Raw genomic sequence first — 24,105 nt, 5'->3', positions numbered from 1 at the left:
GCTGCTGAGACACTGCTCAAGTAATGTGATGATCAAGTTCTCTCAGTGACTGCACAGAATCATTGAAAGGAAATAAGTGCCATTCCAGATTTGTCATGTGTAACACAAGGAGGTTGGATTATTATTGGTGAAAATTTTCAGTGCTAAATGATAAGCTTTTTTACCATGAAGCTATTTCTTTCTTTTAATATTTTGCTATTCATCCTTTGTCTTCTTTCTGTATCTTTGAATTATTTTACCTAATTAAAATCTCATTCCTGAACAGATAATTTGAGATACAGCTGCAGTAGGTTTTAGACTAAGATGGATTCATATTTTACCTCCCATTCCTGCATTTTTCCTGCTTTTTTGACCACCATGGAAAATTGGGGCAACATCTCTAGGGAAAGTTCTATAATGAATTTTGGCTATAATTTCTAGGCTATATGTGATGCTCAGTTTATTGTTTCAAGGGAAAGTGATAAAACACAGAAGACCATGTGACTGAAAGCTATCAGAATGTTCCAAAGATTTCTTTAGTCTCAACAAATCTTTCCCTGATATGAGCCGTAGTATCAAATTATACATTGTCCATCAGTCTCTTTAAGAGGAAATTTTGTTTTGTATATTTATACTTGTTTAAATAAAATGAGAAATAAAGAAATAATTCAGCAGATAAGTTTCCATTTCCCTTTCTCCACATTTGAGAAAATACTCTCAGTGGTATAAGACTAATGGAATCCAACAAAATCCAAAGTCTAATCCTCCGCAGAGCTTGTAGAAATGTTGCCTTAGAATGTAAAAGAGATTTAGCAGATGTAAGAAAAATTTTTTAAAAATCTTGAAATTAAGTAATTATTCTGTTTTATTGTGGAGACCAATTTAATCACAGAAATCCTTAAATGTAGAGAACCTTCCTGCCTGCCAACAGTCAGAGAGGGAGAGAATGGGGAGGTTTTAATTCACTCTTGCTGCCTTGGAGATGAAGGAAGGGGCCATGAGCAGATCAATGAGGACCACCTCTAGATTCTGCATGTTCAAGGAAACAGATTCCCCAACAGAACTCCCAGAAAGGAACACAGAGTCAGGGCCATACCTTGAGCATCGTTCCAACAAGAACCCTGTCAGATTTCTGACCTACAAAACTAACTCAGTACGTTTGTGTTGTTTAATCTAGCACACTTGTAAATTGTTATAGCAATAGTAGGAAAATAATATAGCTTCCAGAACCATGGCCAAGTAAATATTTATTTTTTTCTAAAAACAAAGTGGAAAAGCAGTATAGTCACTACTTTCACAAATGCAAAGAGACACCCATACATATGTGTTTTTTCATTCTCAGTTATTTAATCTAATATGATATCTAGATATGCAGAACTGGTCCACCTAACTTTAAAAATGGAGTTGTCTTTATATAAGTTGCCTATTTTTGTACATACAGCAAGAACAAATACTTAAAGGAGTAGATTTAAATCTGTTTTCATTGTTTTCTTTTTCTCTGAAAAAAAAAATTCTAAGGAAAATTATCAAATCGAAAAAAATAGAAATTCTAATCAACACCCTTAATCATTTCTCCTTTACTTAAATATCTTTAAGTAGTGAAAGAACAACTGCTTTTTTCAAATCATTCTAATTGCTTTTATGATCCTTGTGTTTGGGGGAAAAACACAAAATGTTACAAACATTTAAATATAACTAAGATAATTGATTATTTTGAAAAGAATTAATGACCAAGTATTGACAGTTTAGCTAGTTTTGTTTTTTTCAATCAAGGATGATTTTGGTATGGATGAACTTAGCTTTCTAGTCATCAGAAAGTCTTTTTCCTGTCCAGAAATGGAAGCATCAAGAGACATAGTATTTTAACTGTACTTAGAAAATATTCCCAAATATTCATACATGCATTAGCATTCATTACCTGCCTGCTCCCTGTGTAAGTGTACTGGTTTGCTTGTTTCTCTTATTACATAAACTCATTTCATGTAATCTTGTTGGTCGCCTAATTTTTTGAATGTTTCATTCACTGGTGAAATAATATTTAATGGAAGGGAACATTCTGTTTCTTTTTTCTTCTCTTGAAACAATAAACACTTTTTATGTTGTTGGATAATATTTCAAGGAAAATAAAGAAAAAAACACCTTACAGGGAGCAAAATTTTCCCTGGAACATCAAATACTGCTTTTATACAGTGAGTTTATATCCAGTATATGAAGTCAATCTACACTAATCAGCAATCACCTTTACAGGTGTTTGGTATGCAATCAAAATGAGAGGAACACACTACATGCTTATTTTATTCAACAACCTGAAGAAAACATTATTATACAAAAAAGAATATCTTTCAAGTAGGGTTCACCAACTTGAGTGCACCATAATCATTTTGAAAATCTGGAACATGCAGATTAAGGAATCTCCAGATTGAGAACATGGTATTTTTATTGGCTCTTTTTTGTTATACATTACATTAGAATCACTTTTAATAAAACTGTGCATGCATGGAATTTAACTTATTCTAATTTGGGCCCCAGCCCAGTCTTGTGATATACATGATGGAATTCACTCATATATGAGTACAGTAGAAATAGGGAAGATAGTGGGGAGGGTATAGTTTTTATTCTATATGTGGTCAAGGGATCACACCTTGATGACAAGGGAAAAGAAACAAAGAGTTCAACCTAAAAAAAAAAAAAAAAAAAAAAAAAAAAAAAAAAAAAAAGCTAAGTAAGGTGAAGAATTTTCTTCTAGAATTAAGTGGTATCATCAGATGAATATTATTATCCAGATAGCAAGATTAATCTGTGATGGCTATTTTTGGTCTGACTGTGTTTAGAACACCATTCAAACCCTAAGATATCTTCAATTTCTGCCAAAGAAAGCCATGTTCCATGTGGTCAGAATAAAGTCTCTTCAATTACACCAGATTGAATACAGCCATGTAAATTTTAAATCAGTAGTCAAAGACAGAGTCCATTTTCCCCAGGAAGAAGACAGGAACCAAAACCACCAGTGTTATTATGTTTGGGCAAAAATCTGATCTGAGGTTCCTGATTAACATGCCAGATCAGAATACACAGGAAGAGAGGAACATGTGTGAATTAAAAATTACTAATGATTTTTCTTGAAGTATGTGAGTTTTCATACTGAAGATGAATTTATAAACTCATATTCTGGCTAATCAACCTATCCTTGCACCATTTTTTAGTAACAACATACAGGCTCATTAGCAAATTGTTTTAAGCATACTTTTATTTATTGTAAAAACAAAGAATAAAATATACCAGAGCATTTATATGGCTGTGTAAACACTTGAAGAATCACCAAAATGGAATTACCCTAAATTTTTATACAAATATATTTTTTTAAACAAAATATTCAAGGTAACAGAGTAAGCGAAACTGGATTTTTCCCTTCTGTGTGCTTCATAAGGTTTATTAATATAAGAATAATTTTACATACATGTGCATGTGTATAATGCATTAATTTAGAGCAGGGTTTCTCCTTTAGCTATGCTGATTTCATTTGAGTTTATAGTTACTGCTCATTATGTGCAGCATCTGCTTTATTGAATAAATCAATAAATCAATTAGAACCATAGAATATGAGCTAGCAAAAGAGAAAACTCCAAAGCTTAGGGACGTGTATATGAATTCTACTGGTTAATTCTAATGTAATTTAGTAGGAAGAGTAGTAAGTTGGGAGTCAAAGGACCTGAGTTCTTTAGTCTAACATCTGTCATAAATTTTCTTGTCAACTAAAATATGAAACAGTGATTATGTACAAGATATTCATTCTTTTCTATGAAAAAATATCCTTCCCCTGCTAAAGAAATCAAATGCATCTCTGTTACATGAATCCAAAAAATGCATGACAACTCTTTTCTTTGGGACAAGATCTAGGGATATGCCTTCTGTTTGTTTTCCTTTACTTCTTCTACTACTCCCTGTTATGATTTGGATATGAGGTGTCTGCCAAACCTCCCATGTTAATGCAGGAATGTTTTGATGTAAAAATGATTGGATTGTGAGAGTTGTAACCTAGTGAGTTCATCCTGATTTGAATGGACTGACTGGGTGGTAACAACAGGCAGGTGGGGGGTATGGCTGGAAGACTTGGGTCCCTGGGGGTATGCCCTGGAGGGCTTCTTCCCTTCAGCCTCTTCCCTCTCTCTGTTTCCTGGTCAACCATGAATGGAGCAGTGTTCCTTCCCTGTGCCCTCTTTCCATGATGCCATCACCTTGGACACAGAGCAATGGACTCAATCCACCATGGACTAAATCTCTGAACCCCATGATCCCAAATCATCTTTCCCTTCTCTTAGTCATTCTTCTCAGGTATTTTGGTTACAGTGATAGAAAGCTGACCAACACATCCCCATAAATCCTCAACCCTCACTTCTCAACATAAGGAAGCATCTGGTTTTAACCAATCTCATCCTAGACATTTGAAAAACACTGTCAGTGTATAAACAATTTTCCTTATTTGACTTAAAATGATTTGACTATTTAATCTAAATTATCTGTCTGTTTTATGTTCAACCTACACAAGTTTATTTACATACCATAATTTTGACCCACATATCATCTGTATATAGATAGGGATAGCATTTGCTCCTTAATAACAGGCCCCGTATAGGAAGAAAGGAGGTATTTATAATGTGATCACCTCAAGTCTACATTTCCCTTGCACCCTCCTAGATAAAGGTAGAAATGAGATGTAAACTGAGCTTCATGTTGATCCTGGGAAATCTATTTAAAGATCCCAAATTCAACCAGTCTTTCCCTATTGATGTGAACTAGAAAGAATGGGCAAACATTCTGTGGCCATCTTGAAAACATTAAGTGAATCTGAAGATGGATGTCATATGCTAATAACTGGTGTGTGTGCGTGTGTGTGTTAATTAATGGGACTAAACTCAGGGATGCTCCACCACTGAGCTACATCCTCAGCTCTTTTCATTTTTTAATTTTGGAACAGGTTCTTGCTAAGTTGCCAAGGCTGGCCTTCAACTTGTTTTCCTCCTACCTTAGCTTTCCCAAGTCTTTGAGAACAAATACAGTTTTGTTAACTAAATGTTGTAATGCCAATCTTAAGAACTCATTCATCTTGCTTAGTGTAAATTTTATGCACATTGGACAGCAACTACCATTTCCCACTTTCTCCCACAATTCTATTCTCTTTCTCTAGTTTGAATATTTTACATAAGTCAAATAGGTCAAGTCAGACAGTATTTATCCTTCTGTTACAATCTTATTTCAATGAGTGTAATGTCCTCTCCATTCATCCATGCTGTCCATATATGGTAGGATTTCTTTCTTCTTTAATCTTGAATAATATTTCACGATATTTATATACCATATTTTGTTCACCATTTCATGTCCTCGTGAACATTTAGATTGGTTCCATATCTTCCCTACTATGAATTATGCCACAGTGAACATGAGAGGGTAGATATCATTTCAAGATTCTTATTTCATAAAACCAAGATCAATATGTAGGACATTTTCAAGTAAAAAAGCTTTGGCACAGCAAAGAGAATGATTAAGATCATGAAAAGACAGTCTACATAATGGAAGAAAATCTTTGTTAGCTACTCCTCTGATGGGGGATCACCTTTAACATTGTGCAAAATTACAATTGCTCCATACCTTCCGCTCTTCAATCTCCATTTGTTGAAGAGACTATCCTTTCTCCATTGTGTACACTTGGCCCTCTGGTGGCAGATCATGTAATCATTCCTGTGAGTTTATTTCTAGTCTCTCTATTCTGTTCCATTGGTCTATGTAGTTTCTTATGTCATACTATATTGTTTTAATTACTATAGTCTCATATTTTAAAATCAGGTAATGTAATTGATCTGGTTTTGCTGTTAGCTACTTGTGGTATTCTTTATTCCACCTGAATTTTAGGATTTTGTTTTTTTCTATTTCTGAAATTACAAAACAACAACAACAACAAAAACACCATTAGAATTTTGATAGGGATGGCATCAAGTCTATAGATTACTTTGGATAATAGAGATATTTTCATCATATTCAATCTCTGAATCTATGAGCATGTCTACTTTTTAAAACAAGTTTACTAGGGCATTATATTATATAGTATTATAATACTATAGTATACATAATAGTGTGGTTCATTTTTATAATCATGCATGCATGTATTATAATTTGCTCCATTTCATTTCCCAGTACTTCTTTGTCTACCCCCCTCTCTCCTCCTCATTTATCTTCCTCTACTAGTCTTCCTTCTGTTTGTTTATACTTTTTCAAATTGCTATTGTGAGTTATGCTGCTATAAACATTGATGGGCCTGTATCACTAATGTATGCTGATTTTCATTCTTTTGGATAAATACCAAGGAGTGGGATGTCTGGGTGGTAGGATGATTCCATCCCTAGTCATTTGAGTATGCTCCATATTGCTTTCCAATTATTTTATTAATCCTTTGTAGTTTCAAGTACAGAAAGTTTTATTGCATGGGTTATATTTATAATTAAGTATTTTATTATTTTGAATTTTATGTAAATGGAATTGTTTCTTAATTTTATTTTTTGTTGACTTCATTGTCAACAAACAACATTTAGAAATGTGCATAATTTTGTATGTTGATTTTGTATACTGCTACTTTATCATGTTATGTTTTAATGGAGTGTGTGTGTGTATGTGTGTGTATATGTGTGTATGAGAGAGAGAGAAAAAGAGAGAGAGAGAGAGACATTGATTTAGGTTTTCTACTTAGAAGATCATGTTATCTGCAAAGAGGAATCATTTTTTTCTTTCTATTCCAGTTTGGATGCCTTTTTTTTTTTTTAACTCTTTTCTTCCCTAATTGCTTTGCCTAGAAATTTCAGTATGATATTGAATAGAAATGACAAAAGTAGAAGTTCTTATTTTGTTCCTAATCTTAAAGAAAAGTTCTGATTGTTTTACTGTTGAGAATTGTGTTTGTGATGAATTTTTCAGACATGGTTTTTATTATGTTGCAGTAAGGTCCTTTAACGCCTATTTTGTTGAGAGTGTTTAACAAGAAGGTGAGCATTTTTGTCAAATGTTTTGTCTTCATTTAATAAGATGGTCATTTAATTTTAATCCTTTGTTCTACCACTATGGTATATCACATTAATTTATTTGCACATGCTGTCCCTACTTGCATCCCAGGGATAAATCGTACTTGATCATGGTATATTATCCTACTAAATGTGCATTGAATCAGTTTGTTGGATTTTTACATCTGCATTCATCAAGAATGTTGGTCATCAGTGTACTTTGTTTATAGTATCTCTGTCTACCTTGAGTGTAAGTGCAATTTTGGCCTCATAAAACTAGTGGAGATGTGCTCTCTTTCCTTCATTTTTTTTTTTTTTTATTGAATTTGAGTATTGATGTGATTTTTTTTTTTTTTTTTTTTTTTTGTTGAATACCCTACCGAAGTCATCTGATTCCAAGACTTGATCTGTTGAGAGATTTTTAAATATTAATCAAACTCCTCACTTGTTATTAGTTTGTCCAGGTGTTCTACTTCCTTATAATTTACTCTTGGTAGGTTTCAATTTTCTAGAAAGTTTTGCATTTCTTCTAGATTTATAAATTTCTGTTTTAGTTTCTTCTCCTTCCCACTGGTTTTTCAAGCATGTGTTATTGCATATCAACATTTTTAATTTTTCCAAGTTTTCTTTTGTTACCAATTTCTGGCTTCATTCCATATTGGTAACAAAACACAATCGGTATGATTTTGAATCTATTATATATTTAAGGCTTATTTTGTAAGCTAATATATGATATTTCGTGGAGAAGGCTGTGTGCACATGAAAAAATATGTTCCTAACATTGTTGGTAGGTTATACTTTTTTATATGTGTGTGTAAACTTACATATCTGTTACATCAAATTGGTTTAGTATGTTTTTCAAATTTGCTGTTCATTTAACATTTGAATGTTCTATCCATTATTTAAACTGTGGATTTGGGATTTCTTACTATCATTGCATTGCTTCCTCTTTCCTCTTCAGTGCTTTCATTTTTGTTTATATATTCAGTTGCTCAGATGTTGAGCATACATGTATTTGTAATTGTGATATCCTTCTGATTAACTGATCCTTTTATCATCATAAAACAGACTATCTTTTGTGACAGTTTATGGCTTAAAAGCTGTTTATTTCTTTTTTCTCATATAAGTGAGTTTCCATTTACAAGAAAAATTTTCTGTTCTTTCACTTTTAGCTTACATATATCCTCAAGTATAAAATAGTTCTTTTGGATACAATATATATAGCTGGGTCTGTTTTCAGTGTACTTTCAACTACTCAATGTTGTCGTTTTTTCTTGTTATTGTTTTGTTGTAAATGTTTTTTTCTCTTTTGAGACAGCATTTCTCTATGTTGCCCAGGCTAATCTCCACCTCCTGTACTAAAGTGATCTTGCTGCTTCAGCCTCCAAGTAGGCATGAATAACTTTATGTTTGATTGTGAGTTTAATCGATTACATTACAAATAATTATGGGCATGGAGGGATTTACTACTGCTGTTATTTGTTTTCTGATAGTCTTATAGTTCTTCATGTTTTCCTCTGTCTTGGTCTTATTTTGTATTGATATACTTTGGTTACTTCTTTCCTATTGTGTAAGTTCTTGTGGTTACCTTAAGGCTTATATAAAATATCTTTAAATGGTCTATTTTTGCAATGATGATAACTTTATTTCACTCACATACATTACCCTGTAGTTTATTTTCCTGCACATACACAATTCATGTTATCACTGTCATTATTTATAACTATTCATGAGTTTTTCATTAATTTATTTTGGTTATAATTATTTTATAATGCCTTTTAAGTGTTGTACTTAAATTAAAAATGACTTATCAGTACTATCATAGGGATGGAGTAATCCGTATTTATGTATTTTACTCCTTCCTATATGCTTCATGATTTCTGAGTGTTCTTTTACTATTCAATTCAGCTGGCATTTAGTGTTCTTTTGTTTCAATTAAAAGAACCACTTTGGCATTTCTTGCCAGACTGGCCTAGTACTGATAAACTCCCTCAGCTTTTGTTTCTAGGAAAGTCTTCATCTTTCCTTCACTTTTGAAGGACAATGGCTCATCATAGTATAGTATTCTTGGTTGGCAATTTTTTTCTTTTTCATTCAGTACTTTGAATATACTATCCCACTTCGTCTGGCCTGAAAGGTTTTTGCTTAGAATATGCTGCTAGTCTTTTGGGAGATTTTCTGATATAAGATGATTCTCTTTTCCCTCAATTGCATTTGGAATTTTGTCTTTGTGTTTGACTTTTTGTAATTTTTTTAATAATACATCTTAGTGTTGACTCTTCACCTTCTTCCTATTTGGTCTGTTGGGATTCATATATTCTAATGCCATTTCCATTCTCAGACTTGGGGAATTTTCAGTCACTGTTTCTTAAAGTAAGTTTTTTTTTTTTTTTTTTTTTTTTAAACATTTGCCTTTCTTTTCCTTCAAATGCTCCATAATGGGTATATTGGTTCTCTTAAATTATAAATCAGTTAGACTTTTTCATTCTTTTCTTTTATTGTTTTGTTTTTTGCATCTTTCACTGGATAATTTCAAATAGCCTGTCTTTGAATTTGCCAACTCTTTCTTTGCTTAAGTCTGCTGCGGAACACCTGTCATCAATTTTCAATCACTTCTGTTATTCAGCTCTAGAATTTCTACTGTGGAGACTCTCATTTTCTTCATGGGATGAGTTTCCTGATTTTGTTTAGTTGTTTATCTATGTTTTCTCATTACTCATTGTTCTTTTTTAAAATAAGTATTTTGCATTGTCAGGAAATTAAAGATCTCTATATCTTTAGGGTCAGTTGTCTGATTAAAGAATGCCACTGGATTCTTTTCCCTTCATTCATTTCTTCTCCTTTTTTTTTTCTTTTTCCCCTTTTCTTCTTGTGTCTTTTCTTTTCAGAAACCCATAATCTCTTGCTCTCTCTGCCATCCATGAGCCAAGATTTTGAGCAATATTGGATTCCTTTTCCTCCTTCCCTGGAGAGAAGACTCAAGTTATGTTACTCTTTTCCAATCTCTCAAGCTGTGAAGGCCTCACCAAGACCCAACTTTGCCTTTCTTCTTAGCTTGCCCAGGTGCCCAAAACAGTCCAGTCAAGCCAAGACTCAAAATTCCAGGAAGTTGGAGGCTGGATGCTGCTCACCCTCTCTGAATTTTTTTTTTTTTTTTTTTTTGATGAGGTTGGGAGGGTTGCCGATACAGGTAAAGTGAAATTCTCTTCTTGCTATTTTAGTGACACTGTTCCTGATTTTGTGCTCATGACGGGTACTGCAACTTCTTAACAATTATCTTGGCTTCTCATAAAATTGTTTTTGTCTATATATTATTATTAAAACTGGTGTTTTCTGTGCAGGAACAGAAGCTGAGATGCCCTATTCTTCTTATTTTCTTACTGTCAACTCTAATGTTTCCTTAGATGTCAATATTCTTTGATCCAGAATAGATGTAAATAGTTTTAGAGTCTATACTAAATTAGTTCCCATTTGGCAGCCTATGTATTTTATACTTCAACTTTTTTTTGTGGGGGTGTACCAGGGATGGAACCCTGGACACTTAACCACTAAGTCACATCCCAGCATGTTTTTTTTTTTTTTTTTTTTTTTTTTTTTTTTTTATTTTAGAGACAGGAGGCTCACTGAGTTGCTTAGAGCCTTGCCGAGTTGAGTTGCTGAGGCTGGCTTTGAATTCTCCATCCTCCTTTCTCAGTCTCCAGGACTACTGGGATTACAGGCATGCACCACTGCACCCAGCTATACTTAAACTTTTAAAGTGTCTCAAATTCTACTAATTTGAAATTTGTATGCTTTTGATTTAAAGTAAAGGTATTGAGGTCTCAAATTTCTTTATTCTGGGCTCTATTAGCACTGTGAGCTTTTGCATTTTCAATAAAAATGAATAATTGGATGGAGAAATAAGAAGTATCAGTGCATAGAACTCTTTGCAGACAAGGGACTGGAATGAGCAGATCTGCATCTGAATATACTCCCTAAATAGAAAGAACTATAATGAAGGGATTAGGAAAAAATAAATTATAAACTCAAATGAACTTATATGAGTAAGGATCAAAAGGTAAAGTAGCTCCTTGAACCACAGTTTCTCAGATGATTGAGACTTTCTCTGAATTGTTCATTAATATATCCCAAGCAATTAGCATAACGCCTTGCAGGTCGAGTGTCATCAAAAAATATTGTGAATGTTCAACCACTTGCCAATTTCCACAATAAGGTTAAACGCCAGGGAGAACCACAGTCTTCTGATTTTTAACACTAGTGCTCTTTGGTTTTGGCTCCTCTACCTAGCCCTCTAAATATCTGGAGAACAAATGAACAAATGTATGAATGTTCCACCTTGCTTTTGTGAATATACTGTGATGCAGAGAGAAGACCAGGTGATAAAAAACAGTTCAAAGGAGCCATCTCTCTCCTTTCTTATCCCCTCCTCTTCACTTTCTCTCACCCCAACACCCACACCCAATTCAAGCACAATAAAATAAATAAGTAATCCCCCCATTCTAAACTGTTGCGCAGGAATGAGAATGAGGCATTGACCTTGATATTTTCATTTTAATATGTGTACCGACAAAGGACAAAAGAAAGGTCCCAAAGCAAATAATGCAGGAAGCAGTTTAAAGAAAAATATATGGCCTCTAACAGAGGTGACCAAAGAGGAACAAATGAGGAGCAGCTGTTGTCAAGGGAATTCATTGGGACCACAATATCAAGGAGAGTACCGGAGCTGTTTTGTTGCTGAATCCAGGAAACACACACAGAAAGGTATGAGAGTAAATTGGGCATCATTGTGGGAGTCCTGCAGTATGCCCCTGGTGCTGCCTGAGTCCAACTGGGATACCACCCAGAAAAGGCTGCAGGAAGCTGAAGAAGTTGAATGATTTCTGTGCCTGATGGGGTGGGAACCATTCTCTTAAGAGGAACAGGTTTTTTTTAGCCAAAACACATCTTTGTGGGAGTTCTGAGCAAACCGATCTTGTGAAGGAGGAAGAACAGAAAAGGACGGCCCTTGGAGAGGAACACACCCATTCAGAAATTCAGAACAAAGATGAAGCTGTTTCAAACTAAAGCATTGAGCTTGTGGGAAAGTGCAGGTTTTCTCCCAGGAATAGCCTTCCTCTCACTCCATCTGTGAGATGTTCAGTCTCCAGCAGGTTCTAAGTCCACTGTAGTGGTTCACTAACTCTTTGAAGCTCTAGTATAAAAGACTATTAGAGAGAGAGAGAGAGAGAGAGAGAGAGAGAGAGAAGGAAAGAAATTGAGGAAATTACAAACTTGGTTTCTCTCTCCAAATTTTATTAAACTGCTTTTACTTTGCCCTAGCTTCACTTTTTATTTAAACAATAATGACTTTTACTCTTTCATTCTTTATCATATGACTATACGATTCATTTTCTAAGAAAGGCAAAATAGAGTTGGGCCCAAAGCTAGCCTGCCTAAAACTCTTACTTTCATTGTGCTATGTAATGCCAACATGACCTTGACTATGTAATTTACCTGTCTTTACTTGAGTTTCTTCTGGTGTTCAACAAGTATATTAGTAATACTGAATTGTAGTATTGAATTTGAATTAAATGAGTGAATTTATTAGAATTTGCAAAAATGCCCTTGCAAATGGAAATGTTATGTAACGTTCAGTAATTATTGCATAAAACTCAACTGTAATAACATTATTATAATAATGGAAATAAGAAGGGAATAATAATTATACATGTAATCAAAATGAATAATAAACAAATGTAGCCATTATAAAATTTTTTATGTTGCTTTATACACATTTTGTAAGTCCCTCTTACCAATATCAATGCCACTAATACTATTAATCATGGTAACTGTAACAAAGTCATCATCTCTTTATTAATACCAAGTTAAGGGTTAAGATTCTTTATCTTGATAAATGTTCTCTAAATCCTATTAAATTAGATAGTATTAGTTCAATTTTGGAAATACGCATTAGATATGGGTTTTTAGTGGGTATAATTCTAAGATGATTCCCAATAGCTCACACCTTGTTTTGAATCCCTTCCCTTGATTGGGGCAGGGATATGAGATTTTAATTCCTGGGATTAGGTCACTTTATATGACAATGGTAAAAGAATTAACAGATATAAACAATGACATTGTTTTCATTGAATTAAAAGAGAGATAATTGTGGTTGAGCATAATCTATGCAATAACAATACTCTCATTGCCCTTTGGAGAAGGAAACTGTCATACTTTGCACAGAGTCACATGGCAAAAAGTGAGGAGCACCCTCTGGGGCTCCCTACTACAACTCCTAGACTCTGACTTCTGTCTGCCAAGGAGGGGATTGAAGGAGGAACTTAAAGTTCCACATGAGATCACACATTCGTGAAGTTTCTGAGCAAGACTCAGCTATACTGGGAAAGACTCCTGACTACCAGAAATCATCAGAAAATAAATGTGTTGTTTTAAGCCACTAAACCTCTGATAATTGCCCAGTTTATTAACAGTGTAGAAAAGTAATACATGAAGATTAAGTACAAACAGCTCAATAAGAGCAAGAAATAAGAACAGTTCTTGGAGGCAGTTCTAATATCAAAACAAGTGTCTTTAATAGCTATGAGAAAGGCTTTCACTTAGATATAATGTGTATGTTGTAAATTACCACATAAATTTTGTTTGCTGAGTTTATTCTACTGCATAGGTATTTACTTCTGTAGTGAACCAACAGCCTAAATTGGATATTTTGCCTGTTTACTATTTAGAAGAAATGCCACAAAAAAAATACTTCAAACTAAATCATTTCTTGCTTTTCTTTGGAAAATCCTGTAGGACTCAATTCATCAAGTAGAAAGTCTGAACTTAAAAGTACATGAATTTTTTTAAAACATTTACCCTATTTCTAAAAACATTGCTATGACTAATAACCTCACTGGGATCCACACGAGTGTTGACTTCATTTCCTCTCTAGAATACATTAGGTACTAAAATGAACATTGTTTGAAAAATCTTAGAAACTGTTAGATAATAGCTTATGAGATTCGGGAAAGTGTAACCATGATAAACTTTCCACATCTACACAAAACATGCTATAAAATCATTCTTTGACTCAAATTTAAAAACCAAAACCATAACTTTGTCTCTTAAGAGGAATATACCAGTCCCAGTACAAAGTATGACAGCCAATTAAGTAGCTTTCCTGACTGGGATATTATCATGTGCAGAAAAGAATTCTGTAGGCACTCTGAAAATACTGTTAGAACAAAAGGTCTAATCTCTATGCCCATGAGAGTATGAAGAGTCAATGGGCTTTTCTAAAACATATTTTCTCCACCCCGCCTTTTCTTTGGCTACCTTTTATTAGTGGACTGTAGTTAAAGAGGGGGGATATCACTTTGAGAAGTAAGTTTGAATTAGCAAAAAAATGAAGAAAGCTTCAAAATGGAACCAGATTATCAGTACATGTAGTAATGCAAGTATAACCTAGCATGTCTTAATGAGAAATCATTTCAATCAGAGAACTAGAAGCTAATGATAGGTTGAAAAAAAAAAAAAAAGAAAGAGAATTAAAAACAAAAGGAAAGAAGAAGAGAGGGAGGAAAGAGGAAGCCGAAAGGTGTCACATAGAATCCAATGGCAAGAAATACATCAAATTTATGTAGAAAAAGAATATTATTTGCAAAACCAGAGGTCAAAGTTGCTTTCTCTCTCTAAGGTCTTCCGAATAACTTCTCCTCCCCTCATCCACTCTTTTGGAAGAACTGTTGTCCCTACTGTGATGTGCTATGTACAATTACCCCCCAGACAAAGCTTCATAATAACAGATTTGCCTGATAGGGATCAAATAAAGTTTCTATGACACCATTTCAAATTCACAAGAATATTTATTGGAGTGAATTTAAGTGCAAAATATCTCTTTTCTAACAGGTACAGGAGATCAAATATCATGGCTCCATTTCCACTGAGCGAAAGAGCAGGCACTCTCACAGAGAGTGGATAACAAGGAATTCAGAACACATAGCCACACTTCACATTAATATTACCTTTAAATAACTTATAAACTCTGCAATTTAGGGTTTTAAAATGACTTTACAAGTTTGTTTTAGGGGGTATGGTGAAAGAAAAGAATAATGTTGACTTCTAAAAAAATTCTAAATTTATAGGAAGTTGCAAAGAAATGTGCAGGGAATTACTGTACTTTCTCTTCCAACATCAGAAGATATCACATCTTCTACAACTATAGTGCAATATTAAGTAAACCCTTACTTGATACAATGTACAAAGTTTATTCATAATTCATCAGTTATACTTTCACACATTCATATTTGTTTCTGTGTATGTATAGCTTAATTTAATTTAAAAGGGGTAGCCATTGTTTATGTAACTCCCACACTAATCAAAATACTCAAATATACTGTACCCACAAGACTTTCTGCTCTCACTCCATTTAGCCACAGCCATATTCAGTTCTGGAAACAAGTACTGTCTTCTCCATTTCTCCAACAAAGTTATTTCAAAGTTATTTACAAAAAGTGGAACAATATGACATATTTTGAGATTGATTTTCTTCATACAGCATAGTTTTCTCAGTTGTCCTGTGTAACAATAGTATGGTTCTTTGTTACCAAGTGGCCTTCCACTGTGTGTAATGTACTAAATTGTGTATAATCATTCACCCATTGTGGGACATCAGAGCGATTTACAATATGGGGATGTTATGAATAAAGCTGCTATATATATTCATATATAAGTTTTGCTTATGAATACAATTGCTATCTTGCATTTTAAGATCATTTTTGTTTAAGTAGGAACTTACAACTATTTTCCAAAGGGACTCTAATGTTTTATATTTCACTAGTAAGTTACAAGTGTCCAAATATTTTTGCATCCTTATCATAATTTGGAGGTTATCAGCATTTTCAAAATTTCACTTTCTAGGCATATAGTGACCTTTTTATTTATTTATTTATTTATTTTGCATTGAGTGTTTGTATTCCTCCAATGGGAATTGATTCTAAATGACTTTTCTCATGCTTATCAACCATCCATTACCCTAGTCAGTGAAATGTGTGTGTAAGTATTTGTCTCCATATTTTACATTTGATATCATTTATTTCATGGTTGAGTTTTAGAGAGTTCTTTATATATTCTAGATACGGGGTCTTCATTGAAGAGACAGATGCTTCACAACTCTTTTCTCTAAGACTATAGCTTCTAATTCGATCTTTCTAAGGACTGGTCAACAAATAAAAAACTTTTTACTTCTGATGAGATCAAATTGATCAATTGTTTACATTTACGGATTATGCTTTTAATATAAAATTTATCTTGTTCAAGGTCATGAAATTTTCTCCTAAATTCGATCTTCATAAAGATCATCTATATAAATACTTACTATACTTCATACCTAGGACAAAGAATGAATTCTTTTTCTTTATAGTAGGCAAAGGGTTTCTGGTCTAATGTGTAGGTCTTGGTCTACTTTGAGTTGAGTTTTATGCAGGGTGAGAGATAGGGTTAAATTTTTTCTATTAAATATGGATCTTCAGTTTCTCAGCACCATTTGTTAAAGAGGCTATCTTTTCTCCAATGTACTTTTGTGGCATCTTTGTCTAGTATAAGATAACTCTATATATGTGGGTTTGTCTCTATGTCTTCTATTTTGTACAATTGGTCTTCATATCTGTTTTTGTCTGTTTTGGTGTTCATATCATGCTATTTTTGTTACTCTAGCTCTGTAGTATAATTTAAGGTCTAGTATTGTGATGCCTCCCACTTCACTTTCCTCACTAAGGATTCCTTTGGTTATTCTGAGTCTCTTATTTTCAAAATGGATTTCATAACTGCTTTTCCTATTTCTATGAAGAACATCATCAGAACCTTAATAGGAATTGCATTAAATGTCTATAGTCTTTTGGTAATATAGCCATTTTGACAATATTCCTTTTGTCTATCCAAAAACACGGGCTATGGTTCCATCTTCTAAGGTTTTCTGCAATTTCTTTCTTTGGGTTCTATATTTTCGCTGTAGATGTCTTTCACCTCTTTTTAAGATTGATTCCCAAGAATTTTTTTAAGGCTATTTTGAATGCAATAGTTTTCCTAATTTCTCTTTCAGCTGATTCATCATTGGTGTATAGGAATGCAATTGATTTATGGGTGTTAATTTTATATCCTGCTACATTGCGGAATTTGTTTATGATTTCTATAAACAGTTTGAGTTCTTCTTTCCTATTCCTATCCCTTTAATTTATTTCTTTTGTCTAATTGCTCTGACTAGGGTTTCAAGGAATATGCCTACCTCTCCATCATGTTGATTTAGGAAGCAACTTCCTCAACAAGACTCCCAAAGTATAAGAAGTAAAATCAAGAATCAATAAATGGGATAATATCAAATTAAAAATCTTTTTCACATCAAAGGAAACAATCAAGAACGTGAACAACAGAGAGCTTACAGAATTTGAGAACATCTTTGTCATCTGCACCTGAGCTAGAACATTTATCTCTAGGATATACAAAGAACTCAAAAACTTAACATCAAAAAAATAAATAACCCAATCTATATATGGGCAAAGGAACTGAACAGGCACATCACAGAAGAAATACAATCAGTCAGCAAATATATGAAAAATTATTCAATTTTACTAGCTATTAGAGAATTGTAAATTAAAACTACACCTAGCTTCCATCTCATTCCAGTCAGAATGGCAATTATTAAAAGTATAAGTTATAAATGTTGGAAAGGATGTGGGGGAAAAGGGTCACTCATATACTGCTGGTGGAACTGCAAATTGGTGCAACCACTAAGGAAAGCAATATGAAGAGTCCTCAGAAATCTTTGGAATAAAGCCACCATTTAACCCAGCTTCCCCATTCCTTGGTATATATACACCTAAAGGACTTAAAATTAGCCGTCGCAGTCACATCATTGTTTATAGCAGCTCAATTCACAATAGTTAAGCTATGGAACCGAACTAGGTGCCCTTCAACAGATAAATGTATAAAGAAAATGTGGTATATAGACACAACAGAATGTTAACCAACCAACCAAAGGAAGAATCAAATTATGACATTTGGCCATAAGTGTATGGAACTGAAGACTGTCCAGCTAAAGTGAAATAAGTCAGTCCCCCAAAACCAAAGGCCAAATGTTCTTTCTGACATGTGGAGACTAACACACAATAAGGGGGGTAGAAGTTCTTTGGATTAGACAAGGGGGAATGACTGGAAGGGAAGGGATATGGGAATAGGAAAGAGTAGAATGAATTGGACATAATTTTTGTGCTGAGCGGCCTCCTCTACGATGCTTCCAGTTGTTCGAGTTCACTGCTCCAGCAGGGGGAGGGGCATCTTGTTGAGCAACTCTACTTCTCAAAGTTCCCTGCATTCCGGGACTACCGCCCCATCCGGGACGCCTCCCCAATGGGAGAGACTCACCCGGCGGCTTTGAGTTGGTCCCAAGTCTCTCAATATCTCCTCTTTTGAATCCTGAGTCCTGGAGCAGCAACATGAAATGCAGCCACCCTCTAGACCCCATCTTAAAACTATCGCCAACACCTATTGTTGCTTGTGTTCTGATAATCACTATTCTAATTGGGGTGAGATGAAATCTTAAGGTAGTTTGATTTGCATTTCTTTATTATTAGAGATGTTAAACATTTTTTCATAATCTGTTGATTGCTTGTAGATCTTCTGTGAAGTGTCTGTTCATTTCCTTAGCCAATTTGTTGATTGGGTTTTGTATTCTTGGTGTAAAGTTTTTGGAGTTCTTTATAGATTCTGGAGATTAGTGCTCTATCTGAAGTATGTGTGACAAAGATTTTCTCCCACTCTATAGGCTCTCTCTTCACATTGCTGATAGGTTCTTTGCTGAGAAAAAGCTTTTTTGTTTGAATCTATCCCAAGTTTTGGTTCATGCTTTATTTCTTTGTGCTTTGGGAGTCATGTTAAGGAAGAAGTCTGATCCTAAGCCCCAAATGATGAAGATTTGGACCTAATTTTTCTTTTTATAAGATGAAGGGTCTCTGTTCTGATTCCAAGGTCCTTGATCCATTTTGAGTTGAGTTTTGTGCAGGGTGAGAGATATGGGTTTAGTTTCATTCCGCTGCATATGGATTTCCATTTTTCCCAGCAGCATTTGTTGAACAGGCTATCTTTTCTCCATTGTATTTTTAGGCACCTTTGTCTAGTATGAGTAAACTGCATTATTTTGAGTTTGTCTCTGTGTCCTCAATTCTGTACTATGATCTACCTGTCTATTTTGGTGCCAATACCATGCTGGTTTTGTTATTTTGCTCTGTATTATAGTTGGAGTTCTGGTTTTTTGATACCCCCTCCTTCACTCTTTCTACTAAGGATTTCTTTAAGTATTCTGGGTCTCTTACTTTTCCAAATGAATTTCATGATTGCTTGATCTATTTCTATGAGATACATCATTGGGATTTAATTGGAATTGCATTGAATTTGTATAGCACATTTGGTAGTATGGCCATTTTGAGAATATTAATTTTGCCTATCCAGAACATGGGAGATCTTTCCATCTTCTAAGTTTTCTTTAATTTCGTTCTTTAGTGTCTGTAGTTCTCATTGTAGAGGTCTTTCACCTCTTTTGATGGATTGATCCCCAAGTATTTTATATTTTTTGAGGCTATTGTGAATGGGGTAGTTTTCCTAAATTCTCTTTCAGAGGATTCATCACATATGAATAAAAATGCATTAAATTTATGATTGTTAAGTTTATATCCTGCTACTTTACTGAATTCATTTATGAGTTCTAGAAGTTTTCTGGTGGAATTTTTGACTCCCTCTAAATATAGAATCATGTCATCAGCAAATAGGGATAGTTCGAGTTCTTTTTTTTCCTATTCATATCGTTTTAATATCTTTGATCTATCTAATTATTCTGTCTAGAGTTTCAGTGACGATGTTGAGTAGAAGAGGTGAAAGAGGGCATTCCTGCCTTGTTCCAATTTTTAGGGGAAATGCTTTCAGTTTCTCTATTTAGAATGATATTGGCCATGGGCTTAGTGTAGATGGCCTTTACAATGTTAAGGAATGTTCCCACTACCCCGATTTTTTCTAGTGTTTTTATCATGAAGACATGCTGTATTTTATCAAATGCTTTTCTGAATCTATTGAAATAATCATGTGATTCTTAATGTTAAGTCTGTTTATATGGTGAATTACTTTATTGATTTCTGGATGTTGAACCAACCTTGCATCCCTGGGATAAAACCCACTTGATAGTGGTGCACTATCTTTTTAAATGTTTTTGTATATGATTTGCTAAAATTTTGTTATGAATTTTTGCATCTATGATCATTAGGGATATTGGTCTGAAATTTTCTCTTTCTTTGTTTTGTCTCTGTCTAGTTTTTGTATCAGAATGAGTTTGGAAGGATTCCCTCCTCTTCTATTTCATGGAATACTTTCAGGAGTATTGGAATGAACTCTCCTTTGATGGTCATTTAGAACTCAGCTGAAAATCCATCTGGTCCCAGACTTTTCTTTGTTGGTAGGATTTTGATGACTTCTTCTATCTTCTATTTAATTGCATGAAATTGATCTATTTAAATTGTGTATTTCCTCTGGATTCACTTCAGGTGGATCATATGTCTCTAGAAACCTGTTGATGTCTTCAGGATTTTCTATTTTGTTGGAGTCTAGATTTTCAAAATAGCTTCTAATTATGTTTTGTATTTCAATTGTGTCTGTCATGATATTTCCTTCTTCATTCCAAATCTTAGTAATTTGATTTTTCTCTCTCCTTCTCTTTATTAGTGTGGCTAAGAGTTTATCAATTTTGTTTATTTTTTTAAAGAACCAGCTTTTTATTTTGTCAATTCTTTCCATTGTTTCTTTTGTTTCAATTTCATTGATTTCAGCTCTGATTTTAACTATTTCTGTCTTCTACTACTTTTGCTATTGATCTGTTCTTCTTTTTCCAGGGTTTTGAGTTGTAGTGTTAGGTTGTTTATTTGTTGGCTTTTTCTTCTTTTATCGAATGCGTTCCATGAAATGAATTTCCTCTTAGTATTGTTTTCATAGTGTCCCAGAGATTTGATATGTTGTATCTTTGTTCTCATTTACCTCTAAGACTTTTTTAAATTTTCTCCCTAATGTCTTCCATTATCCATTCATCATTCAAAAGCATATTATTTAATCTCCAGGTGTTGGAGTAGTTTCAGTTTTTATTTTGTCATTGATTTCTAATTTCATTCTGTTATGATGTGTGATAGAATACAAGGTAGTATCTCTCTCTTTTTGATTTGCTAGGAGTAGCTTTGTGGCATAAGATATGGTCTATTTTACAGAAGGATCCATGTGCTACTGAGTAGAAAGTGTATTCTCTCATTGATGGATGGAATATCTATTTGTGGTCTGTTAAGTTTAATTATCAATTGTGTTATTGAGATCTATGGTTCTTTGTTCAATTTTTGTTTGGAAGATTGGTCCAGTGATGAAAGAGGTGTATTAATGTCACCTAGTATTCTTGTGTTGTTGCCTATTTGCTTCCTGAAAATGAGAAGGATTTGATTGACATACATGGAAGAGTCATTGTTTGGGGCATAGATATTTATAATTCTTATGTCTTACTGATTGATACTTCCCTTAAGCAGTATGAAATGTCCTTCTTTAATGCTTCTGTCTAACTTTGACTTGAAGTCCACTGTATCTGATGTGAGGATGGATACCCCCGCTTTTTGCTGAGTCCATATGTATGGTATGTTTTTTCCCATCCTTTCACTTTTAATCTGTGGGTATCTTTTTCTATGAGATGAGTCTCTTGAAGGCAGCATATTGTTAGATCTTTCTTTTTAATCCAATCTGCCAGTCTGTGTCTTTTGTGTGATGAGTTCAGGCCATTAACATTCAGGGTTATTACTGAGATATGATTTGTATTCCTGGTCATTTGGCTTAATATGGAAATAAAAAGTCATTCATTTATCCAAAGTTTTCCTGAATGTGCAATATGAAATGAGCTCACAGAATCTGTGTGTGTGTGTGTGTGTGTGTGTGTGTGTATGAGTCACTAAGAGTTCAGAAATTGAGCTCACTCTAACTAAAATTCATTATACTTTTTGGAGCAGAGCTTGCAAAAATAGTGATGTCTGACAAAAATACTATATATAAAAGCTTCAAAACTAAGCATTAGCCTTAACTAGCAAAAACTAAACCCAACTAGATCTTTACTGTGGTTATCCAACTTGTTTGTGGCCTGCAGGTTTTTACTGAAATGATAACTCTCCCTTCTTGTTTTTCACCCACCACAAACCAAATCTAAATAAACAAGCAAACAAAAAAAACCACCTGTACAGTTCCCTTCTTCATGGCTGTCTTTGGCAGTGCTTCAGAATCTTGAAAACAAAAGAAACTGCACAAATAAATGACAAGAATGAAAACACTATGTGTGATGTATGAAAACCAGTCCAAGAGTATGAACTGAGAAATAAAATCCTAGAGAAGGATGAGCAAAAGCCTACCCTCAAACAGGAATAAAAAATCATGTATGCTGTTACTCTTCTGACTCTTCTTCCACACTATCTCCAGATTAGAAAAGTATAGAACCAAAATGTCAAACTCTGAAAAGGTAATCATTTAGGAGGAGGAACTGAAGAAGTGAATAAATAATAGAGAAGTACAATAGTAGCTTTAGCTGTCAATGAGTTTCTTTGCTCTGACATTGGCATTGTCAATATGATCTTTGTTGGTGTCAGTCTTTTCTTGATTCGGTCTCTTTGTTGATTCTGAGCTTTGATTTCATTGCCCAAGTCCAGGGCCATGTTCTTTAGATTTCTTAGGATATTGCCCACTTGAATCAGGTTCTCTTCCATCTCATTTTCTCTGGCATCATTAGTTATACGTTTAATGTGTCCACCACTGACGGCTCCTGTAGTTGGTTTGCTGAGGCTGACCATTTGTTACTCAGCCTGGTTGCTTAGATACTACATGCTAGGTGAATTGTCTCCACCATCTCCCCATGTTGCCTTATAAGCCTTACCAGACCTCAAAGTGCTTCGTCTTTTTACGTGGGCAGACACCAAAGGCCACAGCACTTGTTGAGTTGTGTTAATGTCTTCTCTGCCTCTCTCATGTCTTTATTTATGGGATCCATGCCTCTTCTATTCAGTTTTAGTTGTTCCCCTTGTTCATCCAGCATAGTGATTGTCTTGATTCCTGACATCCTGAGACTCAATGGCCAAACCAAGGATTATTCTTGTACTTTCAATAGGCTCAATCAGTAACCTGGTGAGCCCTTAGTGAATCTCTTCTGATGACAGATTATCCCTGATGAATCAAAATTCTATCAGACACAGAAATGTAAATATGGAGACTCAAGCAGTTCTGGCTACTCCTCTCGGCTGCAGCAACTCGGACACCATTAGACTTAACCAGGAGCAGCCCAAATGCATGTCATATATACAAACAAAACAAGCTAGAAAGGTGATGTGCTTCACATATTATTAAACTACTTTGAAAATAGTTTTACTCCAAATTTTTGACTTAGTATTTACCAAAAAAGAAAAAAAAAATTGCACAAACTTCCACTGTAAAAAAAAAATAAATAAATAATAGAAAGCAGTAAAATCCAGTGGAAGAAAAATTCAATGTGCTTTATTATTAAATTTAAAACTTAATAATTTTATATTATTACTGGTACTTGTATCACAATTTATCTTCCAGCTGTTATTTTTCAAAATTTTTTGAAAAATTTGTTATTTTTCAAAATTTTTTATAGAATCATAGTTTTCCGAATTAAGTAAAGCCGTTTTTCACTACTAAACTAGTGTACTTACTTGTAACTGTTTTAAAAAGAGTTTTCATTTAGGAAAAAGCTTACACTTCAACCAGCACACATAAACTTACTGTCAAATTTTAACAAAAATTGATTTAAATATTATAAAATGTCATGGTATTACATCAGTAAATTTACATAGTTTATTACTAAACCTACGAGTTTAGTAAGACTTTTTATTCATTAAAAGAGAATGCAGATCAGCAAAAAACAGAAATGCCTGATCAGTGTGATCTTGGTATTTTCCCCAAGTTCTTCATTTGTTCTTCCATAAGCTGGAAAGAGAAAGAGACCTACATACTATTCTGAAAGTGTAGTTAGAAG

The 24,105-nt window shown here is 34.0% G+C and overlaps 1 pseudogene across 1 annotated transcript; it reads right to left on the bottom strand.

Moving 5' to 3' along the window:
* Positions 1–22,533: 22,533 nt before the first annotated feature.
* On the bottom strand, positions 22,534–23,189 carry LOC306639291 (synaptosomal-associated protein 23-like; annotated as a pseudogene). Its single transcript has one exon. The product of its transcript is annotated as a synaptosomal-associated protein 23-like (transcript).
* Between the last annotated feature and the right edge of the window lie 916 nt (positions 23,190–24,105).

Source organism: Sciurus vulgaris, assembly GCF_902686455.1.
Source record: "Sciurus vulgaris genome assembly, chromosome: 11".
NCBI lineage: Eukaryota > Metazoa > Chordata > Mammalia > Rodentia > Sciuridae > Sciurus > Sciurus vulgaris.
Note: the sequence above shows the minus strand (reverse complement) of the source record. Positions and strands in the feature narration are given on the sequence as shown.